Raw genomic sequence first — 22,380 nt, 5'->3', positions numbered from 1 at the left:
CACGATGTCCTTTACATCCAAAATTTTGAGCTGCCATATTAACTATCTAAGGTGGTATAAGACAATTGATAATTTAACTGTATTTTACGCCCAAAGGTTTTTTTTTATACTTTGCTTTACTACCAAAAGGAATAGACTCTACTAATCAATGCTACTTACACCCATATTTTCACGGTAAACTTTGTTTAACGTACCAAATTATGTGGGTCGTAAAGGCATCTTTTTTACGAATTTCGTAAATCGGAATATACAGATCGATAGAGAATTAAAAACTGAGTAAAACAGTGTCAAAAAGTCATTTTCGGCCAAATGTCCTTTACGACCTTTGAGCCCAGAGGTATCGATAACGTCGTAGGACCTATCTACTATGATCTTAAAGGAAGGAAATTCAAACGAACTCGGGGTTTCGCCTTCGAATTTCCCCAACAACCATAATCTCCACCCATAAACGACGTGTATACCCATTATTCGGATAACATGAGAATGTGAAACCATTTCCGTATTAACAACATACTCGTAACAACTCCCGGCGTCTATGCCGGAATATTAACTAAAAGCAAAACAATGTCACACTGTGGGACATGGGCAAAATAAACGTGAATTTTCGCGAGCTTCTTAGTGTCTTGGTGTTATGCTTCGAATTTTGTATCAAATCTAGGTAGATACACAAAGAACAAAACTGACTGATTTCAAAGTACTCGCACCTACTGCTTAAACTACTGATTCTGGAAATGGGTTTTCCCTGGTTTGCCCTTATTTAAGGATTTTAAGCAATTCCATCTAGGCGAAACTGGCTGGCCGGGTCAGCTTGTATTATTTTAGGAGATCATCTGACTGACATCATATATATCTTAAGCCAGTAAAAGAATGTCATGAGCACAATCACCTCTGATTGGTTCACGCTCGTTCACTATTGGTAACAAAGCATTGAAGCCAATAGTGAACGAACAAGAATAGCATTTTAGCCAATAACAACAATTGCGATTGTAATAATGATTGGATGCAGGTTTTACGGAATCGGGTCACAGTTTTTTTACAACAAGTTAGCTAATTTTAACTGCACTTTCTATTAAAATCTTGAATTTCTGTAATAAAGTGGAAAGACTATTTCATAAAATGAGTAAAAGAATTGATTTAGCGTGAAATGTATGATTATGAACTATGTTATGGAGTAAGAAGTAGTATCTGCGGTCAGGTGTGCCAACTGCCAAGAATACTCGATGAGCGAACTAAACTGGGCCGCGGAGCGTTTAATTAATTTTTAATTGATCTGGAAACTTCGGGGGCATTTTCTTGGTTCGGTATTAAGAAGCGACGCTATTGTGTTGTCGTTCGATATCAAGTGATAATCATAATAACCATTATATTACTGTTCGCCTTATTTAGTTTTTTAAACAAAAAATGTTAAAATGAACTAAATTATAGAACGGGTATCCGCATTTTCTTCTTACTAATGTAATATGAACAGGCCAGACATAGTTGGACAATTTTTCTGATTTCGAGCTGTGAAACCTCGTGACTTACAAAGTCGTGCACTAAAATTAAGATTCCTTAAATGTGAAATTCATGTTCCGTCCTTTTTTACTACTAAAAACATACTAAAAAGAAAAAGACGAAAATACTCTAAATTTAGTTTAGAGAAAGACATTACAATTGGCGCCATAACATAATTTAAAAGTATTATATTGCAGTAAGTAAATACAAATACTTTTTACAAATAACGTAAACAAAAATATAATACTGAAAATAACTATACGGTCACTGCAGCATAGCACTGTTCACCGACCACGTATCCAGGATTTGAATTGCGACAAAACGTTGCAGCGGCGATATTTTATATCTCGTCCACGTGATAGGCTCCTGCGAAGGATACTGTTGGCGCGCCGCCAAATAGGGCAGTGCGCATTACTATGCTAAGTGATTACTGGTGCAGTGTAACATAGGAAAATATTCAAATATCAGGTATCAAAAACCGGACAAGTGCGAGTCAGATTCGCGCACTGAGGGTTCCGTACTCGGGTATTTCAACGTTTTGCACGATAACTCAAAAATTATGCATAAAAATAAATAATTTGTTTTAGAATATACAGGTAAAGCTCTTTCATATGATACCCCACTTGGTATAGTTATCTTATTCTAGATTTTTTCTTTACTTATTTCTTCTTATTTACTACAACGTATACCTACCTATGTAATATGGTACATATACGTACATAGTACAGACATGATAATATTATTATACTTATTAATTTATTTAAAAACAAATGGAGTAGATATCTAAACATGTTTTAATTAGATTCGCTCCTCTTCTAATATTAGAAATTTATCAATGGCAAGTTTTAAAATAGAATATAACTGTTCTAACTTTTTAACAATCCAATTTAAAGTTAGTCGATATAAACTTAGCTATCGTTTAACGGAGAAGCACGTTTTATCGAAGTTTTAATTCGAACTCTAATTCAATTTTGTTAAGTTAACGTTAACAATCGAATGTTGTTTAGAAATTTAACTCATAGCCAATACAATATAATTGACTTTGCTGATTAAAATTCATACTAACATTGTTAAAATACGAAGGTGTATATTTTTATTGGTTTATCCTTCAATCACGCCGCAACGGAGCAACGGACGGACGTGATTTTTTTTCATGGATATAGCTAGAGATCTGAAGACTAGATCTTCGTATTCACGACAGGTTGACATGGCAATCGGGTTGGGGACGCCCCGTACACCCGCACCGCCCTCGCGCTATCCTGGTGCATTATAGCGGGGCGCTGTGCGGGTGTGCGGGGCGTCCTCCCCTCCACGACTTATCCCTTCTACCCCGATTGACATGGTGACCTGACGCGAACTATGTTACTGTATAATCAGAGTTCCCACGGGATTTTAAAAACCTAAATCCACGCGGAAGAAGTCGTGAGCACCAGCTAAATATATTAATATATCCTTTAGTGCTTGGACCACTTATATTCAAATTATGCAGCGAACATCAAGGAACTAGTCGGAATAGTTAAAATTACCCGACTTTGGACAGAGGCAGCGGTACCCATATACAGGTATGCGCCGCTACTCCAACTGCTTAGGCCATTCCTTGCATAGTTTGATTATGGAGCAATTTATAAGCGACAGCGGAATATAATCTCTACATACAATTAAATTAAGCTTACCACACTTTTGTAATTAGCACTTTCTAACAGTCATCTTCATCATTATCAAACCCCGTCGTTGGCCCACTACTAAGAACAGGTCTCCTTTCAGAATGAGAACGGTTCAGACTTATACACTACAATATATTCCACATAATTCTAACAGAACGAGTACATTTCTGTATTTTTCAAAGTCCTGGAAGGATTTGATACAAGTTATTGCAGATATTGTTAGTTGTGCCTAAAATATTTTTATTCTTTGACATTGACTGCTAGCTTTCACATCATTGCAAGGAGGCTACCGAGAGTTAATTACTGATTTCTGTACCTACTTACATACCGATGTATTCTATTCTTCATCCGCGAAATATTTAATCTATGAATGACAACTATTAATACAATTCCGTTCAGCATGTTTTGAGAGTAGTCTGAGCTTTTACACAGATTATACATAGAGCTATACCAGTAGTAATGGGTTACGAATCTGAAGTGGCAATGGGCAGGGCACATACATAGTTTTGAAAAACATAATTTGTTATGTGATCATAGTATGCCAGTACAACAGCTCCTCGATAATGATAATTTATTTTTATGGAAACCACTAAGCCCTCGCTCATGGCTTACACCCAACAATTTAAGAAGAACTTTTCCAATATATGCTACCTCGCTGCGGTCACGGCACCATTGTTGTGCCCATCGGATTTAAACTCACTTTTAATCTTTACACCATCCTTTAGCTCGAACATTGTGCGGAATTGGCGGGAAACGGCCACTCGTGGCATTCCTAGCGTTTTGGAAGTTTCATTTTGATTCTATTGAACCTCTGAACGAACAATGGGTATTAGATCCTATGATAGAATTTTGGAAATGTGACTATGTCTTATTGTAGATGCGTTCGTAGAGAGTAAAGTTGTTCTAAGTGAATACCCAAATGGAAATGAAAAAAACTTAAAGAGTGGTATAGACTACAGATGTATCTTTTGGTACCCACAGTAAGTTATCCTGTATTGCTAACAATAATAGCGTTTCACCTTCCCCACTTTACGTGCAGGGGAAATTGCCTAAAAATTCTCTTTTTCAAGATTTTATTCTACCACTTTGTCACAATGTAAGTTTAAGACCCGATTTATTACAGCTTTGTAGTACTATAGTCTATGAGCTAAACGGCAGACGCACGGTTAGAGTTACAGACAAATGGACATGCGAAACTATGGGGTTCTTTATTTACTACGGAACCCTAAAAAAGCTATTTCCTAAAATGACTCTACCAGATATTAAATCTTATTACTGGACATGCACTAATAGCACTGAACCAGACAGGTTACTGTAATTTATAGTAAGTCACAAAAACAACAGTTCGTCGACCGCAAATATCGGAACCGTCAGCTGTCGCGTACGAAAAATGTCTCTATCGACTTTCTAAGGTTTCCGAAATCGATATTCGGGCTCGATTATTAGTATCGAGTTTCCGACATCGAGTTAACGAGGAAAATAATATTCGACACTGGCCGCAGGTGTCGCGTGTCGGGGAATTAGAAAAAAAATCGTAACTTATACCACGTTGACAGGGGAGGTACAACCCAAAGGAATTTGAACTCTACCTACCATTTATAGGGTTGAGAATCTTTTACGGTGGGTTAAGGTTATTTAGGTATTAGCTTAACGTAAATATTACTTATACTGTTTGTCATTGTTTCGGGTGTCATTTTTCTTCGGCAAAATGCTCAATGGAGATAGAAAATGGAAGGTAACTAATCTTTGTTATTACGAGTATCTGTAAGAGCAAAATACTGTGTTGGGTAGTATAGTATGGCCATAGATATGTAAGTATGGCTTTCTGGGTTGCTTGCGATTTTTCCGCGTAATCAGCTAAATAGGCTTTCAAAAGCAACCTTAAAATTCTTCGAAATCATCTTGTATGTAACCATACAACAGATACATACCACAGATAATACCTACTATCGGTTTGCGGTTCTCTTTGAGTCTATTGATCTATTCGCCGAAGCATCAAGGAAGTCATAAATGTACGTTAGGAATAGTGGGTGCTTTGAACTTAGGGATTTGCATTTTTATTGTTTGCCGGACTCCCTAATACAGTGGTACCTAAGCGCTGATCTTATAAATGGCAACGTTTTTGTTTTATTCAGATACCAGTTATCCCTTGACTGCAATCTCACATGGCGGTAAGTGATGATGCAGTCTAAGATGAAAGCGGACTAACCTGGAAGGGGTACGGCAGGCCCATACCCCTTCCAGCTCCATTGGTTTCTTCTCGGCAGCGCACCGAAACGCTAAATCGCTTGGCGACACGGCTTTGCCGGTAGGGTGGTAACTAGCCACGGCCGAAGTCTCCCACCAGACCAGACTGGAAATTTAGAAATTATAAAATTGCAAACCCCTGCCTAACTAATAACTCCGAAAAGTTAGAGGTCGCAATCGACTCCTTGACCTCCCGATTAGAAGGCTTGTCTTTACCACTAAGCTATCACTGTTTCTAAGAAGAGGCCCAAAATACGTGAACCTTTAATTTGAAATAGCGCTACCTGAATAGAAACCTCTGAAACGCTTATCGCCACAGCTTAGTATCTCGTAATGTCCGATTCGGTTCGAGCGTTCGGTCGGTCTTCAGCATGTAGAATTTATGTCGCCACTCCGGAATCCGGATATTTCCGGGACGCGAGCCGTTTCAATTCGAGACCTAGGAAATATCTAGATTTCATTCAACCAGGTTGGAATACCTACATGCGTTAAATTAAAAATAGGTTTTGATATAACTTGCCTATGGTTTATGGATTTTTAATACTATAACATATAGTGTAACATATAACATACTTATAGCACATATAGTGACCTTTGTCTTGATTTACCTATTGATATGATTTGAATTTTTAACTTCAGTACATACGACTTTATCCGCGTGGATATACCCAATGTTTTTTAATATTACCGCGAAAACTCTTTGATTTTGGGGGGAAAAGTAGACTTCATGTTAATTTAGGGTATAAGCTATCTTTGTTCTGAATTTCAGCTTAATAGCTTCAGTTATTATGGCGTGAAGATGTAACAAAAATCCAACTTTCACATTTATAAATTTTATTTATTTCACACTCGTCGATACAAATTTTTTATACTTATAAAAGGATAAAAATGACTTATTGACATATTTTTTCAATGGAAAGCTTAAACTGCTTAGTAATTACATGCAATATTTTTCAATGCAAAGCTGTTGTTGGTTCTAAAATTCTGCATATTATACTTAGGTATTTAATGCAAATAACCTAGATCGGTAAACAAATATCATCCAAACGAAGCTAGGGTGGTTAAGCTAGTCGTAATATCGTGATTTGTTTCTTTGTTCTGGTGTACTAACAGCGAAATTCATTTGTACATTCAAAGCCTAAAATACATGATAATCTTTGCGGTAGTCCATAGTGTTCTATGGTAGTCCATGGGAACTAACAATAGCCAAAACCGCGCACGGTTTCCCCAGAGACCTAATGTACTTTGCCTCATTAATATGTGGCTGGCGTCCTAATGTCGGCGGCGCTGCAATCGAAGATACTTAAACGTTTCATGTTATAACAGAAAGGACAAAGCAAACGAAGTTCAATAAACGAGCTTTTTGGCTTTTATTTCTGCCGTCTTTTAACAAAAAAGCCGTGCTAAAAACTACTTTTGAGTTATCGCCAAAAAACGTAGGAATTTTAAAGAATGTTAAGAAAAAACTAACTATAAACCGTGGTGTTATGTGGCATTATTTTGGAGAAAGATTCGTTTTTGTGAATTCTCACGCTTGTTGACGATAGCCGTTGACTGCAAAAAATATTTTTTGCAGTCAACAGCTTTTTAGTTAAGGGACGTCAGATTTACTGTTATGCCAATTTTCAACTATTACTGAGTAAGATAGTCTTATTAAGTAAAGTATGAGGTCAGGATTTTGATATCGAAGTTCCTTTAACGCATAATTTTTATTTAAATGCAATATGCATAATTCTTGACTCTCTGCTGCAGTCAAGCCTCTTTTCCCTATTTCTGCCACTAATATTAGTAGGTAGTATAGACAATGTTATAACCCATTTTGGTCACAACATGATCAACTTGTCGATAAAAGTAAATTTTGCTATTATCCGCTCTACCCCTCAAGACCAATCTCTTTGGCTGCATCGGTTAAAGTTTAATATCAGTAGAATATTGAATGCAATTTTGCATTGCTAAGCATTTAAAACATTTATTTCGCATTAATTCGAAATGAGCGCGGTATTTATGCAAATCATTACGGGAAATTACTTTTCTATTGATTTCGATTTAGTTCCGTTGCTTATTACTTACGATGAAATTATATGCAATCTAAATGCACTTGGAATTCTATTCGCTTAAGTTCAATGCTGAGTTCAATAAATGTAGAGAAAATACTTAAGAGGGGTCTCTCCGTCACTCGCTCCATACAAACGTAGTTCGTTTTCATTGGAATACTAACCAATCACACCCAATGGAATTTTGTAGAAACGTTCCGGGAACTAATATCTATGCCTGTGGTTTTCCAGATTTCCGTTAAAATATTCGGTATCAAAGTTACGCGGCCTTGAAAATTCACATACAAATCTTTGAGCAGCTGCAATTTTAAAACTACATATTTTTAGAAAAATCTAAAACACCACAGACACAGATATTAGTTTCTAAAGTATGTCTGCAAAACATGGACTTTGGTTGCTTGATATTCAAATGAAATTGGGGCTACGATTGTATGGAGTAAGTGACGGAGAGAGCCTTTTTAAATTAATTACGAACTATTATTTATTAATAACTAAGAATTTATGTTAGGACGCAGAGATGTAAGCATGAACATATTTTGTTACTTCAAGGTTTATACATCATAGTCATAATTATACAAACCTAATTTCAATGGTGAGGTCTATCCAAATACTTATTTATAGGTACTTACAAAAACCAAGTGTAAATTAAAAATTTATAACACCCCCGACAAGTGAAGGTTACAGTAACTAAAAAAGAGCTGATAACTTTAAAACGGCTGAACCGATTTTCTTGGATTATAGCTAAGAACACTCTCGATCAAGCCACCTTTCAAACAAAAAAAAAACTAAATTAAAATCGGTTCATTAGGAGCTGCGATGCCACAGACAGATACACAGATACACACGTCAAACTTATAACACCCCTCTTTTTGAGTCGGGGGTTAATTAGTCATGTATAGATAGATTCACTAGTAGTTGTCGGTGACTTAATTCCGTGTAGTTTCTAAGAAATTTTATAAAAGAACTTATTTACTTACTCAGTTTCAGTATGTAATATTAGTTGTTTTATTATTTAATGGTACGGGACCTTAAGAATACCACTATGGACGAACTTAATACAGCTTTCATAGTAAGTACGGCTTTCATACAATCTTCCAAACCCCATTTACGGGTGGAATTTTATAAAATCCTTTTACCTGGCGCTTAACAAAAATGTTGTGGACGCTAGTTATTGATATACATATCGGTCATATAATAGTTTGTAAGTTAGTATATATAAAATGTTAAATATGTATATTGTTAGCGTTTCTTAATAAATAAATAAAAAATAAAAATAAAAATCCTTTCTTAGCTGATGCATGAATTCTAGAAGAAACCTGCCTTCTGAAATAAGCAAAGGAATTTAATAAATTATTTTGCATTAACAATATAATTTCCAAACAAACATTTCGGTAACGCAAATTCGCCGTGGAATATTTCCAACGAATTTGCAATAACCACGCCAAGATCGGAGCGCCGGAATTCGGAACAATATCTTTACGACTACGTCCGCTTGTATCGAAGTCCGGAATTCTGAAATTATTCTGTTATTCAGTTACCTATTGCCGGAATTAATTTATAGAATAATTTACGAATCGCTTGAACTTTGAAGACCTTTTAGCCATATTTAATGACCACGATTAAGTTCCAAGTTAATCTCGGCTTCTCATTCGAATCAGTTTTCTGACCCAGTGTCGCTAAGTGCTGACATATAGGGTCTAAAATAATATTTCGAAAGATCTTAGACCTTGCATAGATTGAGAAAAGCTTACTGGATGATAAAGTATGTTTGTCGGTTCGTTTAATCATGATTCACCGGAGCAACGGATCGACGTGATTTTGTATGTATATTATTTTTGGGTAAGGTCTGACGAAATCACAAACACAATCGTTATGATAAATTATTATACTTTTATTTCATATTTAAATTTATTAACTTTTACATTTTGTGTCAAATAAATGTTGTTCCTCTTACGTTAGTATATTTTCGAATGTCGTCGTTTTAAAACCACTCTTACAGGTAACCTCTCCACGTTTATTAGCCACTCCCCTTTTTATCTTATCGTTATCGGCCAATCCAAATTGTACAATGAATAAACTTAGTGACTAATATACAAATCATCAAGCTCGTTTCACAAATCATCTAAGTAATAAAGATGTTTTCATCTTATATATTGATTACAAATATTATCCTTTATTATGCTACAATTCATCAACTAAAAACTATAAGAATTTTATATACAGTACGTTTATCGATCAGATGTTGAACAACTTCAGCCAATCAATGACGCCTTCTAATATGATGTTATGATTTGTTATGATTTGAGTGGCGCCAACTATGTTTTATAGATAATTAATATGGGCCAAGCTTACAGCTCGGCCATCCTGTTTTAAGCGAGTCTCATCGCTTTTAAAAAAAAATTAAAACTTAAGTAACATGTAAACTTCACAACCAAAATGACAAAGACTTAGTTCAACAAAACAAAAAAAAAATTAAGATAGTAATTAATTAAATTAATATTCTTGCTAACTTAACTAGAAGGAATATACAGTTTTATTGATACATTGGTATTGATTATGATTGCAACTTAATTTTAGAGCACTCGCAGCAACCCTTTCCATCCGATATAATTAGAAAATAGCAGATAAACTCAATTCAATTCCAAACTATTTACCCTCGCAACTTTACCTGCCAGTCTACAGTAGCACTCAAATTTAGCCTTTAATCTAAAATTCATTTTTCTGTTCTCTTCCGCTAATATTAAAATAAAAAGATGCAGACACTCTAAATTTATAAATAATTTTTCAAAAATCATAAAGATATCAAAAATTGCGAGACCAGTAGCAACTAAAGGAGGCCTCAATTTAATCAAAGAAGGTAGGTATATGCATAAAGTCCGAAGCATCAATTATAACTCACAAGCCAATATTTTACAGGAACACTCAATAGAGATTTGGGGATGAGCATGTAAAACTAATTACTAAAAACTACTTTAAAGGGTTTCAAGTATCTCAAAATAAATTGTTAAAAGTTCTGTTCCAACTAGACTCTCCTTCCCACTAAAGAATTATATAAGAAAACTGATGAACTATATTATATAAGTCAATTATACAAATTCAAAATATGTCTATTTGTTAGGAAAATACTATTAAAGTCCGTACATACACGCATCACTTTAAAGCTAAATCTCATAAATATGGTACACAAAACGAACATACCTATTATGCTACAATTACATAAAGCTAGGACTAATTATGGTATGTAAACTACCTAGCTCTACTACATAATGTACTTGCCGAAACTCATACTGGAGGAAAAATCTTTTACAAAGTTTAAAGTTTAATCAAACAGTGTCAAACACCATAGATATCTTAGCTAGATGTAGGTATAGTTTGTTAACGAATATAACGTGTTTTGACTTTTTATATTATTGTATAGTCACCATACCTTTAAAGATTATGTTTTCTTCTATATTTATATTTAGAATCGGGAGCGATTCTTAATATGAATATGTGTAAGTGAACTTCTTGTCCTTTTGATAAAATAAACTCTCTAAACTTAAAGTTAATCGCCGCCAATTCTCGATTTAAATCACAAAACATTTTCATACACTTTCAACGCAATAGTTTTACGCACATATTTTCTTCTTCCCTTCTTATTGGAAAATCGCGGATTCCGAGCCTTGGCGCGTCTCTCTTCTACCGGGATACATATGTGATTGTCCTTATTTCCCTCCAGATCCAAATTTTTAATGACCCTTATCCTAGGGTTCTTTCCCTCCAGATCCAAATTTTTAATGACCCTTATCCTAGGGTCTACCTCCTTCCTCCTATAGGACTTTTTGTCCATAGCCCGTAACCTCGGGGCTTTCCTTCCTTGGGACTTTGTGTCCCTGACCCATACCTAGTTTTGGGTCTTTCTTTTCCTCATTTATTCATTTCCAACATCCTTGGATCCTGCAAACATAAAACACTTTGAGTAGACCGTTCATTTAATTTTGTTTCATAAGCATCCATCATAATACAATCCGACCTAAGAGAAGTAATTTTACTTGGTAACCTAGAAAACCTATTATCATTATTATAATTTAGTTTTCTCCAGTTCCGTACCCCTCGAAGGGTGCCTACGAGACCCTATTTTCTAAACCTCTGCTCTCCGTCCGTCTGTCCGTCTGCACGTGCGTCACGGCCTGAACCGTGAACGGCGTATCGTGAACCGTGATAGTTAGAGAGTTGAAAGGAACGTGATTACGGATGTATGAAAATCCTATGCCTGGTTGCTTCCAATTCAAACTTTTTCTTTTAATGCAGATTACGCTTCCCATATTTCTTACAATTACCTATTGTTTTTTTTTTTTTTTTTTTTTTCCTAGCAAAATCCACATTCTGAAGTACTAATGGACAATGTTAAACAAACGCCAGGGTACAGTAGTTGCGTCACTTGTGCCTCTTAACCATATAATATCTACATGCAAAAAGAATCTTTGATTTATAATTTCACATGATACTTATATATTTTATTTTAGCCATAATATGCACCATATGGCGTACTTTGTCGTTTCGAGTAACATAAGCAGAACTACCAAATTCGACCCTGGGAACGACACAGTCGCGACTCGCCGCCGAATGATACCTATTAGTTTATCATTAATTCCTTTTCATAGAGAAAAGCGATATCAACATAATAGCAGGAAAAAAAATGAAATAAATATTCCGTTCGATACATCTCTATTCTCTACGACATCAAGATCTCTATCACAAGCTGATCGATCATAAAGATTAGAAGAAAGTAGGTACCTTATACATTATTTTATATGTTAACCGTAATGACCCGCATCTGTTCGATTTTCCTTTATTCGTTTCGTAAAAGATTCGTCCTCGTACGTCCATCATCATCATCATCGTCATCTACATCGTCATCATCATAAGGTCACTGTTGAACATAAACCTTCCCTAGTAAGCACCACACGTACTGTCCTCAGCCTTCCTCACTCAACCCCTGGTTCCTATTGATACAAACCACTAAACCCCCCCCCCCCCCCCCCCCCATCAAATGTGTACCTATCTACATCCATCCATCATACCCAAATGCCGTGCTGGTTGATGTGATGAGCGACAAAGTGTTAACCTCTTCAATACGTCATGGAACTGTAGGAATAGCCATGGAAGACCTCCAAACCGAACGTTGATATTTTGTGTAAGTGGTCCCACGAGTCAAAAAAAAATATTCTTGTCCATAAAGGAACAAGCCACGATATAGATTCTTCTATCGGAACTTAAATATTCCAATCACTGCATGTATTCCAACTAATCAGTTTGCTACTGTATATTTGAAGTTGATAATAAATAAAAATGTTAGCTTAATTAAATTCCTATGATAATTCGATTTTTGGTGCATCAACCAGCTTCACCTATTATGTAAAATTAAATATATATATTTTTTTTAAATTACCGGCTGTACATTTTAAACTAACCTAATCAAAATATACTTTCTTACTAATAACTTAATCTTAAAAATTTTCCAGAGGATCCTTCCGCCTCAAATTAACTCAATGATAAAAATGAACAGGAAACTTTAAATGTTGTAAAATCCAGCCAATGCTTCGTACCTTGCCTTATTAATCCAATAGGTACTTCTTTGGATTTTGTCAAAACAAAATACTTTTACTTGTTGAGTGTATAATAAATAAATAATGTAATAAATCAATTAACTGTTAAAGCTAATAACTTTTACAGAAAGCGAACCTCATGATATCTCTCTTGAGTTTTAAGCGTAAAATTACCACGCCGAAAACAAAACATGAGCTGACAGTATTCTTATTTGATATACATAATCCAGTAATACTATATCTATCTACATAATTCGTAAATATGTATGTATAGTTTGTAAGTTACTATTTCACTTTATGCTGTTTCAATGCTTTAAGTTATTATTTTTATCTTTGTCTCATTTTTTTAGTTTAGCCTCATTCTATTTTTAAACTTACTATTTCGCTATAATATTTACAAGTAACCTCATCGAAGACTACACGGTCTTCTGATAACCCAACAAGCATTTATCCAACAGCTATCGCTTTCACCCGAACGGAGGTTCCCTGAAATATACTGAGATAACAATACCTAGTTGACACATGGATGTACAAGAGCGGCAACAAGCTATGACCCCCTCTAGTCATAACTATATCTTTATGATTGTAACATTTCAAACAGTGAAAGTATGTATAAACGATTTCGTCCATAGGACATGCGCTCTAAAGAATGTTAATATAATTATCAGCAACTAAAAGCTTGAAGAAACTAATAGGTACAACTTGTCTTTGAAGTATGAAAATATGCACATTTATCAAGTATACCAGTTCATCAAACATTAAAGTACGCATTTATAAAATGATAACTCACTTATTAATCAAGATAACTACCTGTTTATCAAACCTACCCTACCAAATATAAATAACTACTCACCAAATGTAATACTTTATAACTTAAGTAAAAATATGAAACAAATGTGCATCAACCACATACATACACTCTTCAAATTTATCCATTTATCAAAATGTTATATAATATAACCATTCACCAAATCCATTATATACTTAGTTCTGTTAGCTTTTTCAAAAAAACTATTTAAAATTTAAAATAATAAAACAGATATTTGACTCATTCGACGTCACACGATCGCTTCCGAGCAGCCATCTTGAATCGATTTGTATAAATACGGCTGCTTGACGGTTTTTAAGCCAGTCTCGCTCCGACTCGAGACTCAACGACTATTAAATACTTTTGTGTTTAGGTCGCCAATTTGATTGAGTGGTTGCAATAGCAATTGCGCCCCGGTCAAATTAATAATGCAGTTAGGTTATTTAAAGATTAAAACTCTTGATAAGCCTCTACGCGTTGTGGCTTATGTCCTCGCGCAAGCTTAATATGAAGGAACATTTAATAACTTATAAAAATAGTTAAATTATAACGCCCCTTTTGACTTAAGCTTACAGTTCAGAAAGTGGGATGGAATTAACGCAAAAATCCACTTAAGCATACAAAATATAGTTCACAAATGAATATAATTCGAAGTTAAGGGACAACCCTGGTCCTAGAATAAAATTGGTTGGGACAACCCTGGTCCATTCATTCAACACCCTTTAAGGGACAACCCTGGTCCACTCATTCAACACCCTTTAAGGGACAACCCTGGTCCTAGAGTAAAATGTGTTGGGACAATCCTGGTCCACTCATTCAACACCCTTTAAGGGACAACCCTGGTCCTAGAATAAAATGTGTCGGGACAACCCTAGTCCCGTAGTATTACGAACAACCGTGCCCCTATTAGTATTCTGGACAACCTGGCCTAATATTTATTTTCGTCGCTCGAGGTCGAACGACCCAATTTGGATGGCCGACTGTTAGCTTTTTCAAAAAAACTATTTAAAATTTAAAATAATAAAACAGATATTTGACTCATTCGACGTCACACGATCGCTTCCGAGCAGCCATCTTGAATCGATTTGTATAAATACGGCTGCTTGACGGTTTTTAAGCCAGTCTCGCTCCGACTCGAGACTCAACGACTATTAAATACTTTTGTGTTTAGGTCGCCAATTTGATTGAGTGGTTGCAATAGCAATTGCGCCCCGGTCAAATTAATAATGCAGTTAGGTTATTTAAAGATTAAAACTCTTGATAAGCCTCTACGCGTTGTGGCTTATGTCCTCGCGCAAGCTTAATATGAAGGAACATTTAATAACTTATAAAAATAGTTAAATTATAACGCCCCTTTTGGTCTAAGCTTACAGTTCATTAAATAGCTTAGTCAAACTTTACTCCACTTGCCACGATTGCAAATTTTCCAAAATAGTCAGCCGCAAACATTGCAGCTCATCTCACTTGATAATGCATCCCTCCCTCAGAAAAACAGGCATTAGGAATGTCTTTCCAAGACGCGCGAGAGACAGTTACCGTGGCTTTTCGCGAGATTTAATCCAAATTGAACTAATGCCTAAATAAATGTTTTAATTAGAGGGCGATTGCTTTTGCAACCTCTAACCGTCCAATCAAACACCGAAAGTATTCAATAATCCGAGACGTAAATAAAAAACCCGTCAGAACACCGTATTTATAAAAACAGATACAAGAAAAAGATTCCTCCTCGCAATGAGATCGCGTGACATCCAACAAGTGAATTATCGACTTTATTAAGTACACAACTTATCCTCAACATGTTTTACATCATTTCCTACAATTGAAATCTTTCTATTTTAAATACCCTAACTACAACTTCATAGTCCAACCAAAAATCACACTAGATTTATCCCTCGGTCCCACATCTTTAATGCTTTTTTTTTTCTGTTTCGGTAACTAAAACAAAAAAATATATATATACTCATGTTATAAAACGTTGTCAAAGCTTTCCTGAACGCGCTAAATAAGCAAAAACATAAAATCAGGCGAAATGCCAGACCAGCCGAAAAACCTTCAATGCTTAATCAGCCTAAAAAAAAAATTATGATCACTATTCATATTATCATGAGATACTACCGGCGCTCCTAAGCGAAATTTATAAGGCACCGCATTTCGATTTTATCAAACAGACTGATCAATTTCGAGAGCACAACAAACGTGGTTTCCTGAGAGTTTCGTTAACTAAATGCATATCGAAACTGAACTATCGCGAAGCGAGTCAAGCGAGCGTGAATTTTTTTTAAATATATTTCTGGGATAATGTCATGCCACAAACGCGAGCGTAGTGCAAAGATATTTGCCTAAAATTTCTTTCGTACAACAAAGAAAATAGTATTTTGGTAGTAGGTACTTATTATCGCGCCCTGCCCTAAGGGCAGTACTGTAGGTATATTACCATTAAAAAAAACTTACTCTAATTTTAATAGAACATTTGCCAGGAATTTAACCCGCCAAGCGATGTTAATCCAATAAAAACAAAATCATATTGCATTTAAATGCGGCAGTACACAGTTAATTGCGTGAATACAGGTAAACAAAAAAAAAAACCCCGCTGCCCATATACTATACCTACCTGCTACTCGTAGTACTCAAATTATTGTGCCAGTATTAAAAGTAAATTAGCTGTTATCTAGCGTGGTAGACTACGGCCTAAACCCTTCTCATTCTGTGAGGAGACACTTGTTGCTCAGTAGTGGGCCGGCCATGGGTTGTTCATGGTGAGCTGTTATCAGCAAAGTTATGTTTGAAACTCAAACATTACGCGTTTCAAGTGGTAAAAATAGATAAATGAAAACATTTCTCCTCACTTTTGTAAAAAAAAAACACTTATTTATGCACCCCGTATTTTAAAACTATCTGACTACCTACCTACCATAATTTTAAATTTAGTTAAAGAATAACCAGATAAGATAAACCTACTTTTACACCCATTTTAGGATTTATATTTCTCAAAATGCTCAATTTATTAACCCTGGTCACTATTACTTTATTACAACGGATCACCTTCATTTTTATCAATTAACATTTTATATCCCCAATCACTTAGTAACCATTACAAGTAGAGACGGATTATTTCACTGGCAGGCGTAAAACGAAAAGCTATTTCATGTAACTTTTTCTACCTTATCCCAAAGCGGTTTACAAAAAATAATAATTTCACAAAACAACATTCAAGATGCCCAATGAGTGCTGTGTGATAATATCGCGTCACTGTGTGCTAGAAAAAGGAAAACATCTATCTATACAATGAATGCAGCAAACGATTGAACCTAAATCCAGAACCTACCTTCCGTAAAACAAAACCACTATGTGAAAATAAATCCCTATCGTAACTCTTAACCAAACTAATTCGGCACACGATTACAAGTGTGAAGATTGAAATACCACGTTCCGTGAGATATTCACCTGTGAAATCATTTAATGAGAAATAAAACCCCGGCAGGACATAGTAGATACATCCTGAAAACTATTTAAAAGTAACAATAACGCCCATCATTAAGTAAACCACACTTTTTATATTGTTTAACACTATGTTCACTATCTATTCCATTGTACCCACGATACAGGATAACCTAGTGCGGGTACCACCACACAGACACAGGAAAATTGTACAAGACTGTATTTTGTAAATAAACATTTTTCATTTTTCATTGTAAAATAAGCCTTCTAAATACCTCAATGTTATTTAAACCACAATTTGAAGGTCGATCGCATTTGTATAACCAATATACAAGATGAATTATAAACATGTGGGTAATTCTAGGTATCATAACGTTATATAATTTCCATTCCAACTCGGAGCAAAGCTTTCTAACAAAATGATAACTAAATGTAGAACAAACAAAACGAAAACCCACACAAATAAAAAAAAAATTACCATTAATAGGTATCAATAAAAATAAAATCATGGAAAGATCCTACCCGTTTATCCAGAAATCCTTTGATGCCATGACTAGGTACTTTGATATATTGAGGCCCAAATATTGGCCTTGTGCTCCAAAATGTCTGTGGTCTACTAGACCTCCACTTCTTTCTCGTTCCTCTGTATATTTCCACTTGTTTCTCTGAGTCGTGAGCGTGACAAGAAAATATTATATTTTCTTGATGTCCCTCTTCTGACCTTTAGGGTAAGGTCTGACGAAATCACAAACACAATCGTTATGATAAATTATTATACTTTTATTTCATATTTAAATTTATTAACTTTTACATTTTGTGTCAAATAAATGTTGTTCCTCTTACGTTAGTATATTTTCGAATGTCGTCGTTTTAAAACCACTCTTACAGGTAACCTCTCCACGTTTATTAGCCACTCCCCTTTTTATCTTATCGTTATCGGCCAATCCAAATTGTACAATGAATAAACTTAGTGACTAATATACAAATCATCAAGCTCGTTTCACAAATCATCTAAGTAATAAAGATGTTTTCATCTTATATATTGATTACAAATATTATCCTTTATTATGCTACAATTCATCAACTAAAAACTATAAGAATTTTATATACAGTACGTTTATCGATCAGATGTTGAACAACTTCAGCCAATCAATGACGCCTTCTAATATGATGTTATGATTTGTTATGATTTGAGTGGCGCCAACTATGTTTTATAGATAATTAATATGGGCCAAGCTTACATTATATTATATTTAAAGACCTGAAAAGTGGCATAGGCTAGTTTTTAAGAGTTTCCATGGGATTTCTAAAAACCAAAATCCACTGGGACGTAGTCGCGGGATTCAGCTAGGAGGTACCTACATCAAATGAAAAGGGAAACTGACTGAATACTGAATACCATATCAAACTACCACAGTTTCGTGCTGGGTGAAAATAGGGCGCTAAAATTACTATTTTTACGTTATTTTCAGTCTTACCTAAGTAGATAATATAATTATATGTGCCATGAATATTTGTAGCTTCAGAGAAACGACAGTACGTTGCCGGCCTTTCAATTATTTATTATTTGTTGACCCGCCCTTGAATAACCCCATTTTGAAATCTACTTGGCTTACCAAGAATCTACGTAATTTACAAAATACAGAGTGTTTTGAAAACTTAATATACCTACCTATGTATTTGTGTTAAAAAAATAGATAAGACTTCATAATCTTCAGAGGATAGATATATAACCACACTATAAAGAAGTGCAGTAATGACACAGTAACTCACACATGTTGATAATAATTTATTTAAGCCACCAGTTTCCGGTTGACTTATTTTTAGTGAAAACGTCAGTATATTAACGGCACGTTAGTCCAAAACTCTATTAGTTTTATCGCAGCATCGCTATCGAGGTTTCACGGGTGGCTGGCTGCGTCATTCCCGCGTCACTATGTAAGACTAGTCTGAGAGACCACCCCAGGAAATCACTCGAGGCTATATAGTAGGAACATAATAGCAGAGGCTGCAAAGTAGTAACATACAAGTACATATGAGGAGCATGATATCGAATCCCGGAACCTCCCTAACAAGAGGCTAAAATCTTAACCACTTGGCTATGACCGCTACAGTCACATGTACCAGAGTCAAACCATTTTTTGCCATACAAGTGTAAATTAAAAATTTATAACACCCCCGATAAGTGAAGGTAACAGTAACTAGAAAAGAGCTGATAACTTTCCAACAGCTAAACTGATTTTCTTAGATTATAGCTAAGAACACCCTCGATAAAGCCACCTTTCAAACAAAAAAAAACTACATTAAAATCGGTTCATTAGTTTAGGAGCTACGATGCCACAGACAAATACACAGATACACACGTCAAACTTATAACACCCCTCTTCTTGGGTCTTTGCAGCTTGTTAAGAACTTAAATATCGTTAATCAATACTTAGGTAAACAGAAATTTAAAACATTCTGTGAAATTCATAAGTTATTAAAAATAAATTAGAGTGAAAAAGTGAAAAAAAAAAATACATTTCAAACAAGAATTAAAGATTTAAGTGATGACTCTTTGACTATACCGTCCATAAAAGAAACGTGATCATTGCAAAATGACCCTTATTATCACGTAATAGAGTTCCCCCGGGAATCGTAATGGAAAAACTTCTGTGAGGCTGATAAAGTTGTTCCGCGGTACCGCCGCAGAGTTAGACGCGGGTTAGATCGACTGATATTAGTTTATTGCAGTTTTACAGCTTTTCACAGCTTTGTGTGTGGTGTACTCGTTACTTACTTAGATCCGGTTGCTTGACAGGTGGTTAAAGTTACGTTATCACCGTTAAACTTTGACCATCAATCAAATTAATGAATTTATAGTTTTCATGTAGGACAGCATGTACTACTTATATAATATGTCAAGACTCTACTATCGGTTTGAAAAGCAGATTATACTGCGAAGAGCCGGTAAGAAACTCAGCAGTTGCTCTTTTTCAACAAAACTTTAGGTACACTATGTAAATATGCATTACAAAAGCAATGTAACTATTACCTTCTAGCCTGCTAAATATAAAGCCGACCGTTTTCATGCTATGCAATACAAGCTAAATAGGGGTAGTACAAGTCTAGATTTGTTAATTTTGGGTCAAAGTTTCACCTTTAATTTTAATCATGGATGTTTCTGACACCATACCTCCTTGCTTTTTATTGGTGTTCAAAGTTTAACGCTCACCGTAAACCACCTGTCGTGCAACTAGGCCCTACTCAGTTAAGCTTAAATCGCTATAGTGTAGTGTAAAGACTTGTGCTTCTTGAATTCAAATCTATCTATCTATACATATAATAAAATTGTAGAAAAGTGGTGTCTGTACAATGGAAATATATAAAAAAAAGTAGCAGGGGTTGTTATTATATCGATGACGAACCCGAAATTGTATTTAATTTTAGTGTGTTTGTGCACGCTAATATCAGAAACAGCTTATTCGATTTAGATACGGTTTTCACTAATATATTGTGGTAAGCTTCACTTAACATTTAGTGTTTATTTCATGTCAATCGGTTCATAAATAAAAAAGTTATGTCAATTTAAAGAATCACGGCGAATATTTTTAACGTACTACCCAAACGACGGTATATGTAATTCAAAATATGCTGCCCGAAAAGTCACTATTCCACGCGAACGAAGTCGCGGGCACAGCTAGTCTTAAATACTTAGGTAATGATTAGAAATTACTTTCTCCTCATAATTTTTTTATTAAATAACTGTGATAGACACGCAGAATATGTACCTATAAACGTACTGGACGAAACGATAAAGGCTCCATGGTTTACTATTACCCTATTCGCCAAAGAAGGGTTTCGTACCATCGTACAAGAAATAAGTAGGTATATAAGCATTTTTTAATTTGCATGGCAGCAATTTTAGAATTTTTTAACCCCCGTCCCAAAAAGAGGGGTGTTATAAGTTTGACGTGTGTATCTGTGTATCTGTCTGTGGCATCGTAGCTCCTAAACTTATGAACCGATTTTAATATAGTTTTTTGTTTGAAAGGTGTCTTGATCGAGAGCGTTCTTAGCTATAAACCAAGAAAATCGGCTCAGCTGTTTGAAAGTTATCAGCTCTTTTCTAGTTATTACTGTAACCTTCACTTGTCAGGGGTGTTATAAATTTTTAATTTATACTTGTTGTTAGGTACTTATTAGTTATTACATACACTTCGAAAAAATTTCGTCTTTCTACCTATTACGGTTCATGACAGACAGTCGGACGGACAGCGGAGGCTTAGGGTCCCGTTGGCATCCTTCGTTGACGGAACTCTGAAAATGAGTTGAGAAACAACAATGACTGCGATCCAAAGTAATACAAGTTTTATAAAGCATACAGTTGACAATATAAATAGAAGCGATAGAAATGCAGTCAACTATAAAACAATTTCCATCAAACAGAGGAACGAAGAGTGCATTTCAAAGGAAGCAATTCGCCAGGTTTCCATTCCAATTTGTTTCAATTCTGCAATGAAGGCGGGCAAATGAAACGCGTGACTTTTGTCACGATGGAGGTATTTGACGGGGATTATTAGGAAGTCTCTTTGCGTTGTATTCCTCATAGTGACCTCTACCATAAATCAAACTGGAGGTTTCTTGAGTGCTTTTTCAGCATTCCGAACCAGTGGTAGATTATTTTGACGATTCAAAAGCACTTGTAAAAGATTAATTGAATAAAAATAATTTGAATTTTGAATTTGAATTTGAATTTGCTGTTGGCTCAAAGGTCCTTCCGAACTCCTTGACTAGGAGTAGATACCTACAACGTATCGGCTCTAGATTTAATGCTCAATAATTTTTTATGGTTACTCATATTATTATTATCGTGCTTTCCGAGTCTCGAGGTTCCCAGTTCCCACTATAACATGGGTTTAATTCAAGTGCAAACCAACAAACTCCTGAAAGGTCGTCAACGCATCGGCGGTTCCTCTGGTGCTGCAAATGTTCATTCATGGGCGGCGGTAATCACTTAACATCAACTGATTTTTGCTAGCTAGCTAGCTTTTTTTAGTTAGCTAAGTTATTGCTAGCGTTCTGCTTACACCTTATGTAATGTATGT

Source organism: Maniola jurtina, chromosome 7 (assembly GCF_905333055.1).
Source record: "Maniola jurtina chromosome 7, ilManJurt1.1, whole genome shotgun sequence".
Taxonomy (NCBI): domain Eukaryota; kingdom Metazoa; phylum Arthropoda; class Insecta; order Lepidoptera; family Nymphalidae; genus Maniola; species Maniola jurtina.
The sequence above is the reverse complement of the archived record's forward strand: the minus strand, read 5'-3'. Positions refer to the sequence as shown.